This window comes from Alligator sinensis, unplaced genomic scaffold (assembly GCF_000455745.1).
Source record: "Alligator sinensis unplaced genomic scaffold, ASM45574v1 scaffold421_1, whole genome shotgun sequence".
NCBI classification, from domain to species: Eukaryota; Metazoa; Chordata; order Crocodylia; family Alligatoridae; genus Alligator; species Alligator sinensis.
The window spans coordinates 3,710,308-3,729,183 of NW_005841871.1; the positions used below are offsets into that span (position 1 = coordinate 3,710,308).

The 18,876-nt window shown below is 41.0% G+C and overlaps 1 protein-coding gene across 1 annotated transcript in view; it reads left to right on the top strand.

The window, feature by feature from the left end:
* JAKMIP1 (janus kinase and microtubule interacting protein 1) overlaps positions 1–18,876 on the top strand; it is a 221,141-nt gene that overhangs the window by 27,505 nt on the left and 174,760 nt on the right. Inside the window, exon 2 of the mRNA XM_025195098.1 lies at positions 13,496–13,689. The gene's annotated coding sequence lies outside the window, so the exon portion shown is untranslated. The remainder of the gene's footprint in view (positions 1–13,495; positions 13,690–18,876) is intronic.

The following is an 18,876-nucleotide window of genomic DNA, read 5'->3' on the forward strand; positions in this document are numbered from 1 at the left end:
CACCGCTCTTGGTGGTGTCCTGCCACTACCATGCCCCGCTTTCCCGTGGCCGGTTGCACCTGCGGCTCTGTGAGCTGCTGACAGGTTTTGTGCCCAGCCAATTGCATGCTGCCCATCAGTAGCCTGCGGAGCAGCCCGCCAGCTGGCACCTGTGTGGCCCGCAGAGGGGTGTCACTGCCCTTGTCCCCCCCAGCCCTGCTCCTGGGAGGTGGTGGTGGTGGGTGGTGGTGGTTGCCACATGCGCGCCCTTCAGCTCCACATCCATCCACAAAGGGGCACTGCTACCTTTGCCCTCTCCCACCCTGCTCCATCCCCACCTGCCTGTGCATACCTTTTATCACCTTTCCAACTACCCAGTTGACAACCACTGATCTAGAGGCATTTATGCCTGCTTCCCTCATTGTTGAAAAAACATTTTATCCAGGATCGAGGACCATGGCCTTGTTCAGCTCTTGGTCTGCAAAATGAAGTGGTAAGATAACAAAGGAAGAGTATCTAAAATGCTTTAATTTATTTTTATTTCTCATGTGATGATAAGACAGCGTTAAGCCCTTAGAATAAAAATACCAGTGGTATGAGTAGGTTTGTTTATGACTTAATCTAGCATATCAGCATGTTTTCTCATCCTTTTAAACAGCTCCTTCAGAGTTGATAATTTAGTAAAAATTGCTATTTTATACTAGGCAACCCCTATCAAATGGCTGAACAAATGGATTTTTATTTAGCAATTCAACTCAATCTCCAATGGAATATCTAATATGTACTGACATCTTTATTTGTCTTGAAAACCAGCACATTAAGCTCTACATGCAACAGTGCAACACCTCACCACCACTTACAAAAAAAAAAAAAGAAAAAAGAAAAAAAAAAAGTGGGGGGAGAGGAGGCAGTGACGTTCTTTGGGGAAGCGTGTTGAAATGTGCTCATTATTTAAGCTTTCACCTACTTACTCATATTTGTAGAGCACTTTATATTTTGAAAGTGTTCTGTAGGTTTTAAGTAGCATTACTTTTATTTTAAAAGGCTAAATATTTTTGTATTCCTGTGCATGTTACATAGACTGAAGCTGTCTGTGGCTGACTTTCCTGTAATCTGTGTTCCCTGACTTTTAACCAGGATGAAGCACTATGTTGAAACATGTTTTAGGTTTGTTGGGTTTAATGGCATTCATCTTCAATTTTTCCTATTCCTCTTTAGTAGCCTATTTTAGCTGTTGTTTCCTGTGAGTGGATCAGGGACGAATTTTGTGTTTTTGAAGATTGAATGTTGGAAAGAAAACACAAACATTGAAGAATTTGTGGCACTAGGGCTAAATAGAGACAGTCAAAAAGCCTGAGGCTGAATCAATTCAATCTTTACAAGTTACTCTAACCTGCATAGATTGAACTGGTAAGCAAGTGAACAGACATTCACTTTTTTGATTCTGGAAATGCAGCCGTATGCCTGCAGTGATCAAAAGGGGGCAGCGGGGTGCTAGAGCATGCCTCCTTGCTCAGCTGGAGCAGTTCAAAAAAACTGATTTAACCTAAATAAATTCAGTCTAATCCTGCATCCATCCAGGTTTATCTTAAACTGGTTTTGGGTACTTCAGAAGCAGTTTATGTACACTGAACTTCTGTTGTATTATGGATTTGAACCTATTTCTGATTGCTTATACTGGTTTATGTGTAATTTCTGTCCCTGGCCTAGCGTATGAATGTCTGTTGCTGGTCCGTTTTGTACTGCCTCTGTACCATTCCTTTTTATTGAAGGCCATATATCTGTCACTTTTTTTTTTTTTTACTGATTCTGACTAGTTCTTTATTGTGACAATAATCCCATTGAACCTGGCCCTAAAGCAAGCATCATATACTGTAGAAATCCAGACTGAGAAGATGCAAAGCATCTTACAAGTAATATTTTATTGCTGTGATATAAAGCCAACATACATGAAAGTTGCAAAGCATTAGAACAGCAGAAATACCTTAAGGCACTTGCAAATGATGAGGCACTTTTGGACCCTTTTATGTTACAAGATTATGAAGTAGTACATCAACATGGAAGCATAACAGGGAGTGGAGAATGACTATTATTGAAAGATATTGGCTACATATGTTTTCATTATAAAGCATTTTTTTTGTTCTAGCAGGCACTGCATAGGGCACATCTGTGTCCTAAGCACTCTGTATCCCCTGTTCCCCAAAGGGATTTCCTCATGTTAAGCATCTGTAGTACTAGTCCTTTCTTTGGGGGACTACCAGTGCCTTCTGTAGTGCAAGTTTTTTCATTTAAAACAAATACGTTGTTTCTAGATGTGAGCAGGATATACACTAATTCAGAGAGGACTTCCAAAATCTGCAGCAAGATTGCTTGGAGAGCAACGCTGCCATTATTACAGGGAAAGGAACTGCTTAGTGGTTTTATTGAGACTAGTAGCAGGCCACAAATCCAGAGCCCCCAACCAACATTATCCAGTTGTTTGAGCAGGGAACTGTTACCGCTTCAGTAAAAGATTCTGTTTGCCAGTAACGTGTGTGTGTGTGTGTGTGTGTGTGTGCTGCTCTGCCTTTCTTAAATTGCTTTTGTAGATAATTGGGGTGACAAGCTGTTGTGAGCCAAACTTAAGTGGACTGAACTGTCCATGATCATCAGGGCTTCTGGTTTACTTTTGTTTAAAAAATGTGAATTCTCTGATAACACCCTCCCCCCCACCCAAATTCTCTGATTAAAAGAAACCCTAAATTCTACATCTTTTCCCATGATTAAAATAAAACACTACTGTATATGTATCAGTTAAACACAATGCTTTACTGATATATTTACAATTTTGAAGCAATTTGGAAGACTACCAGTGCCTTTAATTAATAAAATAAATTCTAAATACCTGTATATTTTGGCATTTGACTTCGGTTTTGGTTTGTTTTTTTTTTATAATGGAAAATCAGAGCTCCCCCTGCCCTTTGCTTACCAGGACACAGATCCATTTGTGGTTGTTGTCCCTGTCCCCCACCCGCTGCTTTGTGGCACTGAGCAGCCCTGAGATGCTGGTGGCCTGCCCATAGCATTGCCCCTCACTCCCAAGCCACAGCCCCTTCCAACCCATTTGGTGCCCTGCACACTGGACCTATAGCCCCTTTGCTTTGCCAGTGTCCCTCAGTCCCAACCCACACTCCCCTATGCCCCTTGGCACCATGCTGTTGCTCCTTGGTCCCAACCCACACTCTGTCCTGCCCAGGTCAGAGTGCACCAGCTGTGGTGGCTCCAACTCATGTGGGTGGTGGTGGAACAATTCTGGCCCCAGTGCAGGCTGAAGGGAGGAGGAGGGGAGAACTGTGGCACCCTTGATCTGAGCTAGGGCTCTTGTGCCACACCCAGGCAGCCTGGCCATGCCTCCCCTGGGCAGTGTCTCCTGGCTGCCCCACCCCTGCAAGCAGGGGTATCAGCCCTGGTGCCACCAGCCTGGCCACACAACTCCCTCCCCACCCCCCCATTCTCCTGCTGTAGGGGCTGCCACCTCCCTCCCCATTCTCCCTGCCTTGCTGCAGCCCCAGTGCCCAGACACATTCCCCCAGCACTGGCAGCCACCCATGCCCCACCCCCCCACACGTGCATGCTCATGTTCCCCACAGTCCCCGGGACCTGGCAGCCTGCAGCTGCTTCCCCCACCCTGCCTGATTGTATGTTGGCCACGTGTGTAAGAATGTGCACATGCCTTTTGTCATGATTTGGTTCTAGTTATAGTTTCATCCTTTTCAAAAATATTCTTTAGCAGCAAAAAACTGGGCCCTAAGAAATGGGTACCGAGGTAGTTTGTCCTACTCCATTAAATGTTCTGTAAAAGGCTGACTTGAATAACAGGGTGCCTCCTGTTTCCAATCGCCTTTTCCCCATTCCCCTCATACCCAAGCAGCTCCTGGCAGCCTTCTAGCTTGCAAACTCGTTCCAGGCCAGGGTTTGCCCCGGGAGTGGGGCGCTGGGGAGCAGTGCCTCTCCGGCTTTTGCACACCCTTTCTGTAACGACAACTTTTCATTTCCCAGTATCAAATTTAAAGTCTGCGCTGCACATTTTTTTTTTTTTTTTTTTTTAAGTTGCCAGTGTGCCTCTTGCAGCATCTTGGACTGCTTTGAAATGTGGCAACAGGCATGTGTGCAATCATCTGGATGTGCCCATAGATGTTCAGCAAGCTGATGCCAATTATGTTGTTTTGCGAGACGGACAGAATCCTGCTACTTAGACTGAGATTGTAAGTTCTACTGTCTTTCAAATCGGAGTCTGTTTCTCTGGGGTAATTGCGTTTATCCAAATCCCTTCCTCCATATATCACTTAGGAGCGCTTCTTAATTAAAAGTCTGCAAAGATCAAGGGTTTTTGTTGTTGTTGTTGAAGCAAATATCAATAACTTCAACCAGAAGCTATTGTTCCTGCTCAAGCCTGCCTTCTTTTTAAAAGAGGTTTTTTTGTAGAGAAACATAAAACCTAATTTGAAGGTACTGGCACCATGTAGTGAACAGGCCAGTTAAAATTTAATTATTTCTAAATAAGTTTATTTGAGCAGCTCTCCTTCGTAAAATGTTTTGGAACTGTTAATGCTACCATTTAGGCACTATCCTATATGCCAGTCCTCTGTATGCCATTGCTCGCTTTTGATTCCACTGGTTTGAAATCGCACAGTGCCTGTGACTTGGAGGTGTTTGACTTTCTTCTGGCTGGCTCTGCTTCTGCTATTTAGCATCTAAAATGCAAACATTTTTCAATCTCTTATTCTTATAAAAGAACTGCATTTGAGCCAACTTCAGGAACATTTCTACATGCTGCTTGCCTGTCTGAAATGCTATGCCCAGGTCTTTTTTGTGCCAGTTTTTAAATTGGGTCACAACCCACAGGCTTTTTAGTATTGCCCAAGGAATGGGAAAGAGAACTTTGTTGTAAGAAAACATCAAAGAAGGGTCTTTAAAACACTATTGTTGGTTATATAAGGCTCTTATGTTGGAAAACTGGAATGTTTTGGGACAAAAAAATCTTTAACTGAATATTGAAAAATGATTAGTGGATATGCTGGTTATTACTTGAGAAATACTAGACATTTAAAAGTATGTTTGGTTGTCCTTCCTGCTCTGTATCTGTTATCATTATATGTAGAATGCTCTTCCTCTTCTCCCCACCTCCAGTAGTTTAGTGTTGCTGACATCTTTTCTAGCACTTCGGCCTTTTGTCATGATTTGGTTCTAGTTATAGTTTCATCCTTTTCAAAAATATTCTTTATCAACAAAGAACTGGGCCCTAAGAAATGGGTACCAAGGTGGTTTGTCTTACTCCATTAAATGTTCTGTAAAAGGCTGACTTGAATAAATAAAGTGAAAAATGGTATCCCATAGGATCTAGTTCTTTAAATTGCTTGTTGTGAGTTTGCATTTGCCACCATTTACCCATGGAAGTAAGGTTGTTCCCATATCAGGAATATTTCCCTGTTCTAAGTGGACAATGAGTAAAGTTACCCATGAGGAAGAGTTTTCTGTATTGTTCCTGCTGGATGTGGTCTTAATGGGATGAATAACTAATGTTGGTTCTGTGTATAAAAGTTCCTCCAGTCTTTTGTGTTGTTAATCTGTCTCCTTTCATGAGTGCTTTAAGTCATTTCCTAGTTAAACCATGTATGTGGCTTATTTACCTTTGTGCAGAGAGCCAGGCTAGTCTGTCTTTGCTGGGCTAGTTCTTTGCATGTCGTTTGACAGATGGTTGCCATCCATTTTGATGCTCTTCTGTGAACCTGTTTTCTTAAAAGGACTTTCTGTTTTTATAATTGGATAAGATATCTGCTTTACAGTAGCTGAGTCAGTGGATTTGCATCAGTCAACCTCTAAAAGTGTTGGCACATCTTCTAGACAATCTGACTTTCTTTACTACAAGAAAGAATATTTAATTAGGACACACAGACACTATAAAAATCATGAACTCATTCAACCACACTTTGCTAATGGGAAGAGGAGAGGGGATTATTTTTCATGTAATAGAACTAAAGACTGTCTTTTGCCTTCATTGCTTCATTTTGCAGAGATGAATAACAAAAGTAAAATAGTTGTTCCTCATCATCAGAACATTATACTTTTTATACTCCATATTTGTACCTCAGTTCTTCTTAATATGTTGTATGTATGTATGTATGTATGCATGTATAAATAAGTCTTTGACACTGGAATCTACTCTCCTGTCATCTTAGTAGTATCTACTTGTCATAACTGATTAAGGAACCTTTCCTTCTTGTGTGCTAAACTCGAGATGGATGATTCCTGGTGTTTCTGAGCATCCTATTAAAACACTTTATATATAGTATTTTAAAATATATACTCATATTTATAACACAAAAATATATATTTATATATTAAAGCTCTAGTTGATGGAATTATATTCAGTCTCTGACTTAGTTACGAAATGAATATTCAAGTCCTTTCTCTTTTGGGGGAGGCAAAAGGGAAAAAGATTTTTTTTTTTTTACTTTAATGTATTATACAAATCTTACACACAAATGGTGAAAGTGCAGAGGTGTATGGCTCTCCCAGGGGCCAAGCATGAAATACTTGTTAACAACAAAACAAAAATCATGTCACCAGAGATTAAAATCCCCTCCCCCCTGCCTTTTATATGGTTACACATGCAGGACCAGCTGTCCATTTTCCACCTTGAAGAGGGCTCCTTCAGTGGTCAAGCATGACACAAACTGGAGAGAGAGAGATTGTTTGTAAAAGTTGCAAGACAGTTCTAGATATAAAAAACCTTTTCTATTTTGTTGGTTTCATCCTGATTGTTTCCTAGGTAATTTGCGCAGCGGTAACTGCCTGTAGTATGATACTTTCTGTTTCTGCGTGTTCATGCCTGTGTCCTGTCATATGTACCTAATGTCTGCTACTGAAGTCATGAATGAGGCTCCATCTCGCTGTGTGACTTGTAGTGGCACAGAGTAGCTCTGCCTTAGATTATGTAAACTAAAATAGCACAAGTGCTGGATTCCATCTCAAAGCTTCACATTAACTCCAAACGCAGCATGGGATTAAATGTGCATATAGGACCTCAAACAGAGTTCACTGAAGCAAACGGGGATCCCACCTTTTACTTCAGTAGGCTTGTGGATTATGCCCTTAACAAGTATAATGCGTGATCTTTCCTTGTTTTATCTGTTAGTGTTTTAAGTATAAGCCAATGACACTTTCTCCCAGACAGTTATGGTGGTGCACAAATGTTCTCTGGTGGGTCAAAAGCTAAACAACTTTGTTGTGAAGAAGAAAAAAATTTTGGTCTATTTAGAAGGCATACACTAGTTAAGATGATTTACTTAATTTGTTTTAATTTCTTAAAGTATACCATGAAAAATGGTGAGTTTAAGAAACTAATGTCTTTCATTAAGTGTCAGGGCAAGTTATGCAAATAGTCTTAAACTAGGATCCTACTGCAGTATAATATTTAAGATCATGTCCAGTTTGGGATCACTTATGTAGTTGTGTTTCTCTGGATCAGAGCTTCAAATTAGAGATAAGAGTATGTAAAATCAAAAAAGATGCAAAATCATTGTCCGTTTCCTTCATAAGCCCCCTCTACACATTACAGGTATCACACAATTAATTGGTTAATTTTGCAAGTACCTTAAGACCTGTGCAAAGTAGCTAGCACATGATAAACAGCTCCAATCAGCTATAAAATTAGACTTCAAACATATGCATTAACATTATAACTGGCTTCTATAAAGATTTAACTTGCATGTGTGGCAGGGTCTCCTGTGCAGCTGGAGGGGTCCACTATGCCTAGTGTGAAACCTCCAAGCCCTGGGGATTGTAGCTGCTGTGATCACCAGGACTCAAGAGCGCATGAAATCCTTGGGCTGATATGTGCAGCTGGGATTGAGAGTCCTCACACCTGACATGCGGGATCAGGCTCCCCCTGCAGCGGCAATAAAGTGTGATTGGATCTAATGCATGATCCCACAGTCGTGCCTCCTGCACGTAGGGCATGCCAGGAGGCACAATTGTGTGGATGACACATTACATCCAATCATGCCTTTACCTGCACATATAGAGGGGGGCATAGTGGTAGACTTTTTAAATAACCTATTGGCTTCAGAGTTAAACAGTAAAACACTTCGGAAGTCTAGAGATCTCAAAGGTTAGGTAATGGGATTTTAGGCCTTCTCATTTTTTAATTTACTGCTGGTGGATAGAGTAAGTTACTTCTGACTGACCACTATTAAGCGATGTAGGATGTGTACTGTAGTTAGGATCTTTCTTTGTTAAAAAATCACTGGGAAGACCATAAGTTACCTTCCCTTTTTCTATCTGGGACACCACAGAGGCATGATTATATTAAATGCACACACTTTTCTAACACGGGGCTTCCCAACATATGGGCAGTTGAGGGTTGCATGTCCTGTGTACTGCAGACCCCCAGGCTGCACGGCCCTCCCAGGGACCCTCGGTCACACATGCAACCTTCTCTCCATTCCAGCCCTCTCCTGACTTCCTGGCTGTGTGCAATGCAGGCAGCCTGGCTCTGACACCTTCCTCCCCTGCCCCCCCCATCCACATGGGTATCTAGGACTCCTGGCTATACATGGATTGTGCAGCATTGACACTTCCCTGGCTCCCCTCTCTCCCACTATGCTACCCTGCCAAGCTCGCAGGAGTGGGGCGTGGGTCTGTAGGATAGAGCAGCACAGCAGGAGGCTAGAGGGGGAGGCCAGGGACCTTGGCTGCCACTGCAGCAGGAGGAATGGGAGTAGTAGTAGCTGAGCGGGAGCCTGTAGGCCATGTGTTAACCCCTTAGGAACTACACATGACCCGTAGGCCATGAGTGGGGCAGTCCTGCTCTTAACACCATTCTATATTTCCTGCCTGACTTCAGACTAACACAGCTAATCACGTCTCCTCCTGTACCCATATTGTTACCTTTAAACAGGGAGTGCCACCTGGTAAGGGCAAATACTTTTAATACCTGAATTGTAAGAAAAGGCAGACATAGAAGGAGGTTTAGTTAAATTATTCAGCATTAATATGCATAGATTACCTTGTTATCCACTAGGATGAGAGAATGGGTAGAGCTTGTTCCTCAAAATTCAAAGGAGTCTGTTAAAAATGGCTTTTTTTGAGAAGCAATTCGAGTGGAATATCATGGTACAGGCAACCACAGATAGTTGAATCATATGAAGGTTTTCTTAAGTAAAAGACGTTTCCTCACCCAATAGCAAGCAACATAATTCCTTTGTGCAGACATGTACCAGCTGGGAAGATAGTTCTATATTTACAGTTCTTGCTTTGGTTATTGGATGTTGAGGTAAAAATAATGTTTTACGATGAAAAGCATGGGACCTCATTATTTTGTTTTATGAATGTGGAGTCAATAAAGTAATGATTAACAACAAAATGGCAATATGCTGTTTACATGCATATGACAAATTGTTCAAAAGAATATCTACAAAGAGAAGTAATGTTAACTTCTTTCACATTCTTACAAAATGATGTTACAATGTCTTAGTTGTTTATACGTTGTACTTTTTAAAGCCTGAATGGGAGTATTTAAATAATCCTATTTAGTGTATTTTTAAAATGTAATGTTCCTGTTAGAATGGCCTCTTAAAGATGAAACTACTCTTAGAAGTATCATTTTTAGTATATCATTATTATGAGATGATGGTTTATAAAATTGTCAGGCCATGAATACTGTAGCTGCAGCATTTGAGAAGAAAAAAGCTAGCACAAACCTCTTGCATGTATTTTAAATACATCGAACTTGACCTCTGGTTAACAAGAGTTAAGAGCAAATTTGACAAGGTAACCTCTTCTGCCAACTAATTCTGTAAACAATCTGTATTTTTTGCCTAATATGTAACTTGCTTTGAAGGTTTTAAAATTATGAAATATGCCCCCAAATTGTATAGAAGCGGGTCTGTCTTGTCCCATTGAAAATATTTGCATGTGTAAAGTTTAACCAGTTTGGTTAGTGGTTAGAACATTTTATAGTGTTGAACCTTAATTGCACTTTTCTAGTAAATCCAGCATTCATTATTTTTTGGATATTTCTTTGGAGAAAATTCAGTTCATATTTCAAGAGTCATATTTTAGGGTGTCTTTACAGTGATTCTCGGGGCTGGGAAGCACTTTAATTAAAGTGGCTCTAAGAGCCACTCTAATTAAAGCTCCCACATCATCTTGAGTATCTAGCATCCCACACTTCAAAGTGGTGGCAGGGGCACTTTAGCTAAGCCTCATTCAAAGAGCTTTAGTTAAAATGTCCCTGCTGCCATTTTGAAATGTGGGAACACTGAATATACGAGACGTGGAGGCTGCTGATGCATGCTGATTAGCATGCTTCAGGAGACTCAATTAATCAAGTTTGCTCTGTCATGCTGTCATTACAGTACATTGAAGCAGCATCCCCACATGTCTGCAGGCACCACTTGTTCCCTATTTTGTCAACTGAAAGCCCATTTCATAAAAAGTTTAATTTTATAGATAGTTGTGGACCTGTTTCCTAAATTGTTTACTATTCTTTGGTTTTCAGGAATTGTTCTAATCCATACAGGATTACCCCCTGAATTCACTTATGAATCTTTCAGGGATCTAGTCCTTGTTGGTCTGAGCACAGAAGGCAGGCAAAATCTTTGGATAGAGGCGATATCTATCGACACGGCTATGGAAGATATTGCATTTTGCCATTTGAAATGGAAACTTCACAATGTGAAGAAGACAACAAAAAGCCAATTTCAACAACTAGGACTAATTTTTAACATTGATTTTTTTTTTTTTTTTTTTTTTTTTTTTTATTGCTCTCCCCCACCTCCAACCTGGCTGACATCTGATACCTGAGGGTAAACAACTTGCTTTTGTTCCCTGCAATCCTCCTAAACTTGCATTCCTGTAGAACTGCTTTCTAAAACCTTCTGACCATCTTTCATATCTCACTATTTTTAATTTCCTTTTTTTGCCTGAGCGAGGATGCGTGTCCAAAAGCTTGCAAATAACAACTTTTTTGCAACTACTTAGTTGGTCTAATAAAAGATATTGCCTCTACACAAAGACTTTGCCTACCTTATTAATTTTTGAAATTCCTGTTATGTCTGCTAATTTCATGTTTTATCTTTGCATAGTTGAAAACACAGTTTAGCCAGGGTGAAAATAAGTGATTGTTCTGAACATCTAATATTTTTTGTAGAGGCAACATTTAGATGAATATTTGATATTTTTCAGTATTTTCAGGAGGTTTTTTAATTAATTTTATATTAAATATCTCTGGACATGTATTTAACTTGTTCTCTGAGATTTGTTTTCTTCTGACACAGTTTACACTAATTCTGCAAGTATTCGCTGTTAACTGCATATCTACTAGGCCTGTGCAAAGTAGCTAGTAGTTACTTTGGATTTGGTTTCGGCCAATTCAGGGAACAGTGATTCGATTTGGTGATTCGAATCACTGTCCCGAATCGATTCAGCTGGATCTGATTCAGGCCTTTGGCCGCTGCTGAATCAGCCAAATCTCTGAATCAAACAGGCCCCAGTGTCTTAGCTCTTTTAAAAAAACAAAACAAAACAAAAAAAACCCCCAAACAAAACAAAAAAAGCCCAGCACTCACTGGCTCCTGCCAGGGAGGGCGAGGGGGAAGCAATCCCCACTACCGTGCGCTGTGTGGGGGGCTCTGCCATGAACCCCCATCCCCTGCCCACTCTCCCAGCCCCAGCCTCCTGGCTATTTAAAAAAGCAAAAGCAAAAAAGAAAAAAGAGCTCTGCACTCACCCGGGGGGGGAAGAGCCCTGCACTTCCTTCTACCATGAGCTCTACCATGAGCCCCCATGAAGCCTTGATGGCTGCTGCAGCAGCTGGTGATTGTGAGCCTTTTTTTGTTTTTATGGGTTTTTTTAAAATAGCCACGGGGCTGGGAGCAGCCAGTGAGTGTGGAGCTTTTTTTTCCCTTTTAAGACCTGGGATGCTGGGGCCGGTTGGGCAGCTACCAACGGGACTGGGGGGTGGGCGGGAGTCAGGGGACGCTCTGGGGAGGCTGGGGGAGCAGGCAGGGGATGGGACCTGGTGGGGGTCCCCCCATCATCCCCCTCCCCACCCCCTACTTACTGGCACAAAGTCTGGGTCCAGCTGCCTGCAGTGGCAAGCGAGGACTGCCTACTTCTCTGAATCTCTCCGAAGCTCTTTGAATCTTTTCCAAATCGATTAGGACCTTTTTATTTGTCTCTGGATTCAGAGATTTGCCCACTGAATTGGGCTGAATCTCCTCTGAACCAAATCATCACCTGAAGGTTCGCACAGCCCTAACATATACCTTCTTTGTTGGCTTCTTGCTGTTGGTATGTAGGAACATTGTTGGAGACTATCATATAGCTGCTTGGCTGCTTAGAACCACTTAGGATTCAGACAGACCTACTCAGTCATGATATTTATCCTATGCAGCAAAGAAGTATGCTTGCAAGTCTTCAAATCTTACATGGAGGTAGTTGGGGTATTGATTTGAAACCAGAACCCATGACCCTGGAATTGCTGGTTGATGTCTCATTTCAGAACAAAAGAAATCATTAAAGGCTTCAACACTGGGATATGTTCTTTTCGTTTCACTGCTTTTAATTCCGGTCAGGATGTTACTATAATCCTGTCTGTGTAACGCAGCCAAGGAAGCTTGTGGCCTTTTAAATACGCCAGCATAGCCTAGACCCTAAACACACAGCCAGGATTATATCTACATCACTCTTCAGGTGCATGCTGTCATAACAAAACAATTATGTGTATTTTGTCCTGTTCCCCAAGTGCTTTGTTCCCAACAGAATGGTCAGTAACTCATTGAATTATTGTACTATCTTACACAGTACTATAATTTCATAGCACAAGGAGGGTGAGTGGCAAGATCTAGATATTATGGAAAAGGAAAATTTAAGTTGCGTACTAGGATGAACTTCCTAGCTAGGAGTAGATTTGGTACTGGAACAGATTACATAGAGAGGCCGAATTTTAAGTGCAGGTTTGACAAACAGTTATCCAAGATAGTTTAGACCAGTGGTTCTCAACCTCTGACCTGCAGGCTTAAGTCATCCATCCTGCAGGGCTCCCCACAAGTCTGGGAATTTGGAGGTGGGCGAGTGGTGGTAGTGGTAATCATCCTGGCTCTGGGACCAATTAATGCTGTCACTGCTCCCCCACTATCAAACTTCCACACGCATGGGGAATCCTGGGTGTTGGATGACAGGGTCCTGGCACACCAGATAATTCTGACATGTGGGGTTGCTCTGCAGCTAGATTCTGTGGACTACCCTGTGAGCACACTGGTGTAGACAGGGGTAATCCTACCTACAGCAGGAGGTTGAACTAGATGACTTCCTGAGGTCTCTTTCAGCCCTTTTGTCTTTTATTATTATTCTGTTTAAGATGAGGCCTTTCTTGGCCACTTTACAATCTTTGGGTAATAACAATATTATAATTCGTTGTATGGCAGATAAAGCTGGCTTGGATTAAGTCTATTCTCTTGTGTTTTGACAGATGATGTCACTAATACTCTTCAGGATTTCTTCCTTGTTGATGAGGAAGAAGATGAACCAAGAGGAGTAACACTCAAGATGGGAAAAGTCCTATAGTTAGATATCTAGTTGCTTGCTTACTGGCGTTGCACAGTCTTCATATTTTTGACCTAAATTAGGACACAACTGTGGTAGAAATTTGTGGACAAGAAAAAGGTATGGTGGCCTTGCTAACATATTAAATACAGAAAAAAATTGATGTGAAAAAATTAAATGTTTATGAAATTGGTCATTGGTGTCAATAATGTGCAGCTGGAGAGAGAAGGACCAGAGGGGGAAGGTGATGAGGGGGAAAATGATGAGTGAAACATGCAGTTAAGCAGAAATTGTTTCTCAGTCATAACGTAATGTTTCCATTTGATATTCTAACTTTTAGTTATTTGTAATATAGATAAAAAAAATTCCTCCTCTCTCTCTCCATTAATAACGTTTCAGTCTATCATTCACTAGTGTCTTACTAGTTATCTAACTTGTTTTATAGATGTTTTTGGTAAACTCTTATTCTCTATTCACAACTCCTTTTCTCTGTAGAAAGAAGTATTATAGCCCTTGTGCTAATGGTGTGAGATGTGATTTTTTTTTCTCTCTCTTGTACGCACACACTTTCTTCCCAATATTTTCTTGTATTTAAATTTCATTGTGGGAAGTGCATCTCAGTCTACAAATTTAGGGTTACACAAATATGAAGAATAAATCCACACAACACCTCTTTGTAGACAAGTAGCTTTTCCATGAATGAAAGGTAGTTTGTATGAGGCAGAGAAGTGACTTACCTGCCAGTGAGTAAGTGGCAAATCAAAGACTTGGGAGTTCATGATTCTACAAGTCAAGCTGTGTTTTAACATAGTAATTTTACATAACCTGTTAATGAAGCATAATTTAGGTTTAGGAACTGCAATCATCCTTATAATGGTCAGTTGCTTATAACTAAATAAACAGGTGCAAACTATATTATTTTTCAGCATACCTTAGGAGCTCTCCATGTAAGAAGTTATGGAGGGTGCAGCTTTTTTATTTTTTAAGTTTTCTGTTTTCTTCCCAGCATCAACTGTCATATCAGAAATCATCTCTTTATTTAAATGCTGACCTTTTCTAGGCATTGGGAGAGCTAAGAGCACATGGGTTTTTTTTTACATCAAACAGAAGTGAGATAGATTTAGGCCTTGTGGCTGATATGGTTTGCAAGGTCTTAGCTGATGGCTGTGGAGAAAAGGAAACAAAGCTGTTTTGTCCCAGAATAGAAACTGCAGCATTTCGAGTTACAGACTAATTCCACACTAGCTCAGTCTGAAATGTTTCCTCTTCAGCTGATTAAAGTATTTCCCACTGTGAGGAAATTTCAGGTTATTGTGAAAGAAAATAGATCAAATTTGGATTGGAGTGGATGTTGCTTTGGCTACTTCAGACAAAATTGAGATGGCGGCTAGACCACATCTGCTTTTGTCTGGACTAGTGATATTCTCTACAGATCTGGATATGTGGGGAAAACCTTTGCACATCACCTCATCTCTGGATCCATGTCCTTCTGACTGCTGAAACTAATAGTGATTTTATGAAGAGTGGAATGACAACTGGTGTGAAACCTGAGAGGTGTCCAAGTTAATTTGTTACATGCAAACTGCTTCCAGCTTCTTTGGACAGTGATGATGATCCAGGTGTGTACCAGCCATACCCTTTAGTCCGGGATCTGGGTGGGGAACGGGTATAAGATCTGCTGTGACAGTTCAGTATCAGTAGACTGTTGCTCTAGGCAAGGAGATGCTCCACTCTGTGGATGCTTTGGGTTCTTATTTCTTTGTCCTGGTCAGTTAAAACAGTGTGTGTGTCAATCTTGATGGGAAAGTTCAGTGGCAATGGGTAACTGGTAATCAGTGTATGAAAAAATGTCCAGTAATAAGTCTGGGTCAGATTTCTTTTTTTTTTTTTTTTTTTAAGTGTATAAAGGTAGGCTCCAAATCCCATATATAGATGCCTAAATAATTTACATGACTTCAAAAGTGCTGAATACCTAGAACTTTTGTTAAATAGGATTTAGGAAACTCACTTTTAATTCCTGCTCACCCCCTCTCACCCCACCCCCACAAACTTGCCTTCTGTATTGTACCAAATGCTCATACGTTAAAGCCTGGAACAATTTGCCACGACTTGGAAATGCATTGCCTTGATTCTGTTAACGTTTTGTATACAACATGAGAAAAAGCTCCTTCGTGCACAGCACAGGATGTTACACCACACACTTGGTTTACATGCTTGCATTCTGGTGGTAGCTTCACACTTGTCTGAGTTGACTATGACCTGAATTGGTTTCCCTTGATAAAACAAAAGAGTTTGAAGTGGTTTGGTGTAATTCCAATACTTGTTTGATAGATATTTATGAACCATCAGTTTACCTTCATGCATATATTGTGATTAAGAGGTCAAACTGGATTACTTAAGGTTGGTGATATACATTAAGCTTTTCTGGGAAATGGTGCGTGATGGTAGGGGTTTGCATGCTGGGTGGTCCCCTCTGCTTACACAGGAAAAAAATAACAGTGGGCAGAGGAATATAAGGACAGCTGCTTCCCTCTGCACACTCTTTGCCTCTGGCCCCAAATCTTCAAGACTTAAGGATGTTGATATCACTTGAGACCAGGTAGACTGAGTGACTGTTACCATGCTTTCCTTTAGTTCAGCAGCAATGCCCTCAGAGAAGGAGGAACCACTCCTAGAAGCTGAATAAACGTCCATATTGCAACATCCCTTTTTCTCAGGAGAAGATTGCGTAGGCTAATATCAGCAAGTCTTACTAAGAAGCTGTTACCCAGGGGAAAGTGGAGTAGCATGAAGGGACAGTGCCTGTTTGAGTTCCAAGTCTATTCTTGGGGGATCCTGTAGGGTTGTACTTTGCTTCTGACACGTCTCCTAACTCCTTTCATCATGCTGACAACCTAATGAGCTGAAGTGGTTCTTCTCAATGTCTTTTTTTTTTTTTAATCAAAGAGGTTGCAATATGACCCTAAGTATTGGAAGTATTATGGAACAGTGGCACTAAACCTTTTGGCCCCATGGGCCAGATGAGTGGCATGGGGTTAGTACGTGGGCTGGATTAGGCCTTGCATGCAAGGGTCAAGCCCTGTGCCCTCTACCTGGCCTTGCACAGCTGTGGCTGGTCCCACATTCCTGGATCAGGCCCTGTGCAGCCTTGGCCATTTCTGAATGCTGGGATTGGGCCCTGCACCATCCTGTGTGCTTGATGTAGCATGCTGGGACACACTATGTAGCCCACAGGGCTTGCCACTTGTCTAGAAATTTGGCAGCAGGGGAGTGGCAATTAATGAGGCCACTGCTCCCTCATCACCAAATCTTTGGACCCGTTGGGGACTGGATGACATGGCACCAGGGGATGAATCTGGTCCATGGGCCAGGGATTGATCACCCCTTTTATAGAAAATGCATGAGTTTATTGGGAGATTATTCTTGCAAGTTTTCAATGAACAATGAAGGAGTAAAGTCAGAATTGTAAAGTACAGAACATGCCTTAGGACCCATCTGGGTCTTGTTTGATTATTTTTGTATTACACAAAAATAGAGTTAGTATATTAGTATCCTATATTTCAATGCTTGAGAGAATTTGATACACTTTTGTGATTATAAACTCATATATGAGCTGAAAAATACATATGAAATTATTCAGTGTCCATTAGTATAACCGACATATTTTTTGCATACCGCACACCCCCCAAATTAGACATGTGCCTTGGTTTGGAAGGCAGAATATAGAAAACAGTATTTTTCCAGAATCGTGGTCTAGACCTGCTTTTCTCATGGTTAGTCTATGCTCCAAAATGCCCTTTTTTCCTAGGACAACAAGCAGCAGGGGCAGAGTCCAGTGCTGACTCTTTCATAACTGCTAATGAATTGGCAGTTGTTTTTGGTTGCTCAGCCAAAAGCTACTGCCAATTCATTCACAATTTTATAAAGGGTTAACATCACCTCACGCTGTCTGAATCTGTCCCTCTGAGCCTGGATCCTGCCTCTTGCTGCCTGGACCTCATATGCTCAGATTGGGTCCTGCGCCATTCTGGTTGCGTGCGCCAAATCTAGCATACAGGGTCATACTATCTGGACCCCAGGGCTCCCAATGAGTCTGGAAATATGGCAGCAGGCAAGCAGCAATTAGCATTGCCATTGCTTTCCTGCCACCAGTTTTTGGATCTGTGAGGAGCCCTGATGGCCAGATGACATAAGTTTCACAGGCTGGTTCTGGACTATGGGCTAGGGGGTGAGCATCCTTGGTGTAAATGTTTTAAGGAACTAGAAAAGGTAACAAATAATTTCACATGAATTCATGGTTAAGAACAAATAATTGTTGGTGCATATTTTTTTCTGTATCTGGCTAAAGCTGTCTGATTATTGACTTTTAAAAGTGCATATATACTATTTCTGCTCTGCTATTTCTGCATATATACTATTTATTCTATTTCTGCCAATTAATATCATTCACATATTGACTAGAAATTGAATTCAGCATTTTAAAATGTGCTATATATGTGAAAAATATTTGAAAAAAACAAACAAACAAACATTGCTTTCTTTCCTGAACTGTTGATTCTTATTTAATAATAGTAATATTTCCATGACTTTAATTGGGAGTCATCCATGATGTTTGAAAATGGGATTTGGACTTGAGTGCTTTTGAACATTGCACTCCGTCATCTCACTGGCCTTTCCCAATGAGCAGGGCCTAATTATGTGACTAGTGGAACCTTAACTTAATCTGTTTTGCTAATGTTGATTTTCATAGAATTGTACAAAAGTGGGGCTGGAGGGGACCTCAGAAAGTCATGTACTTCAGCCCCCTGCTCAAGTCAGGATCTGTCAAGTCTGTCTAATCTGCTCTAAAAAATTACTTGGGTTAAATGCTTACTTCCTGTAAAGTTGTCTTGCAGCTCAGGGATTTTGCTATAGAACACGGAGTTTTTTTTCAAGCTCTAGCTGGACACTGTGATGATATTAGAAAGCAGAATCTGTGGGGGAACAGAGATGTATCATAAATCCACTGATGCATTCATCTGCTCTGGGGTTCTGGATGTGGAGAGGAAGAGAACATCATGTCAGCCTGCCAGCATTTGCAATTTGGAAGGCAAGGCATGTTTTTCAGGATGACTTTTTTTATTCTTATTTGTTCTGAAACTTTTGAAATGCGAGAATTTTCCTAAATTGCCTTTCTTCTCTTCCATTTAAATTGGTCAAATTCAGTGCTAAATATTATTTTTTATATTAAAATACAGTTCAGTTATTACAGATTATTTTCCAGAGATCTGTATTATAGTCAGTCTTCTCTAAAATATGCACTCTTTC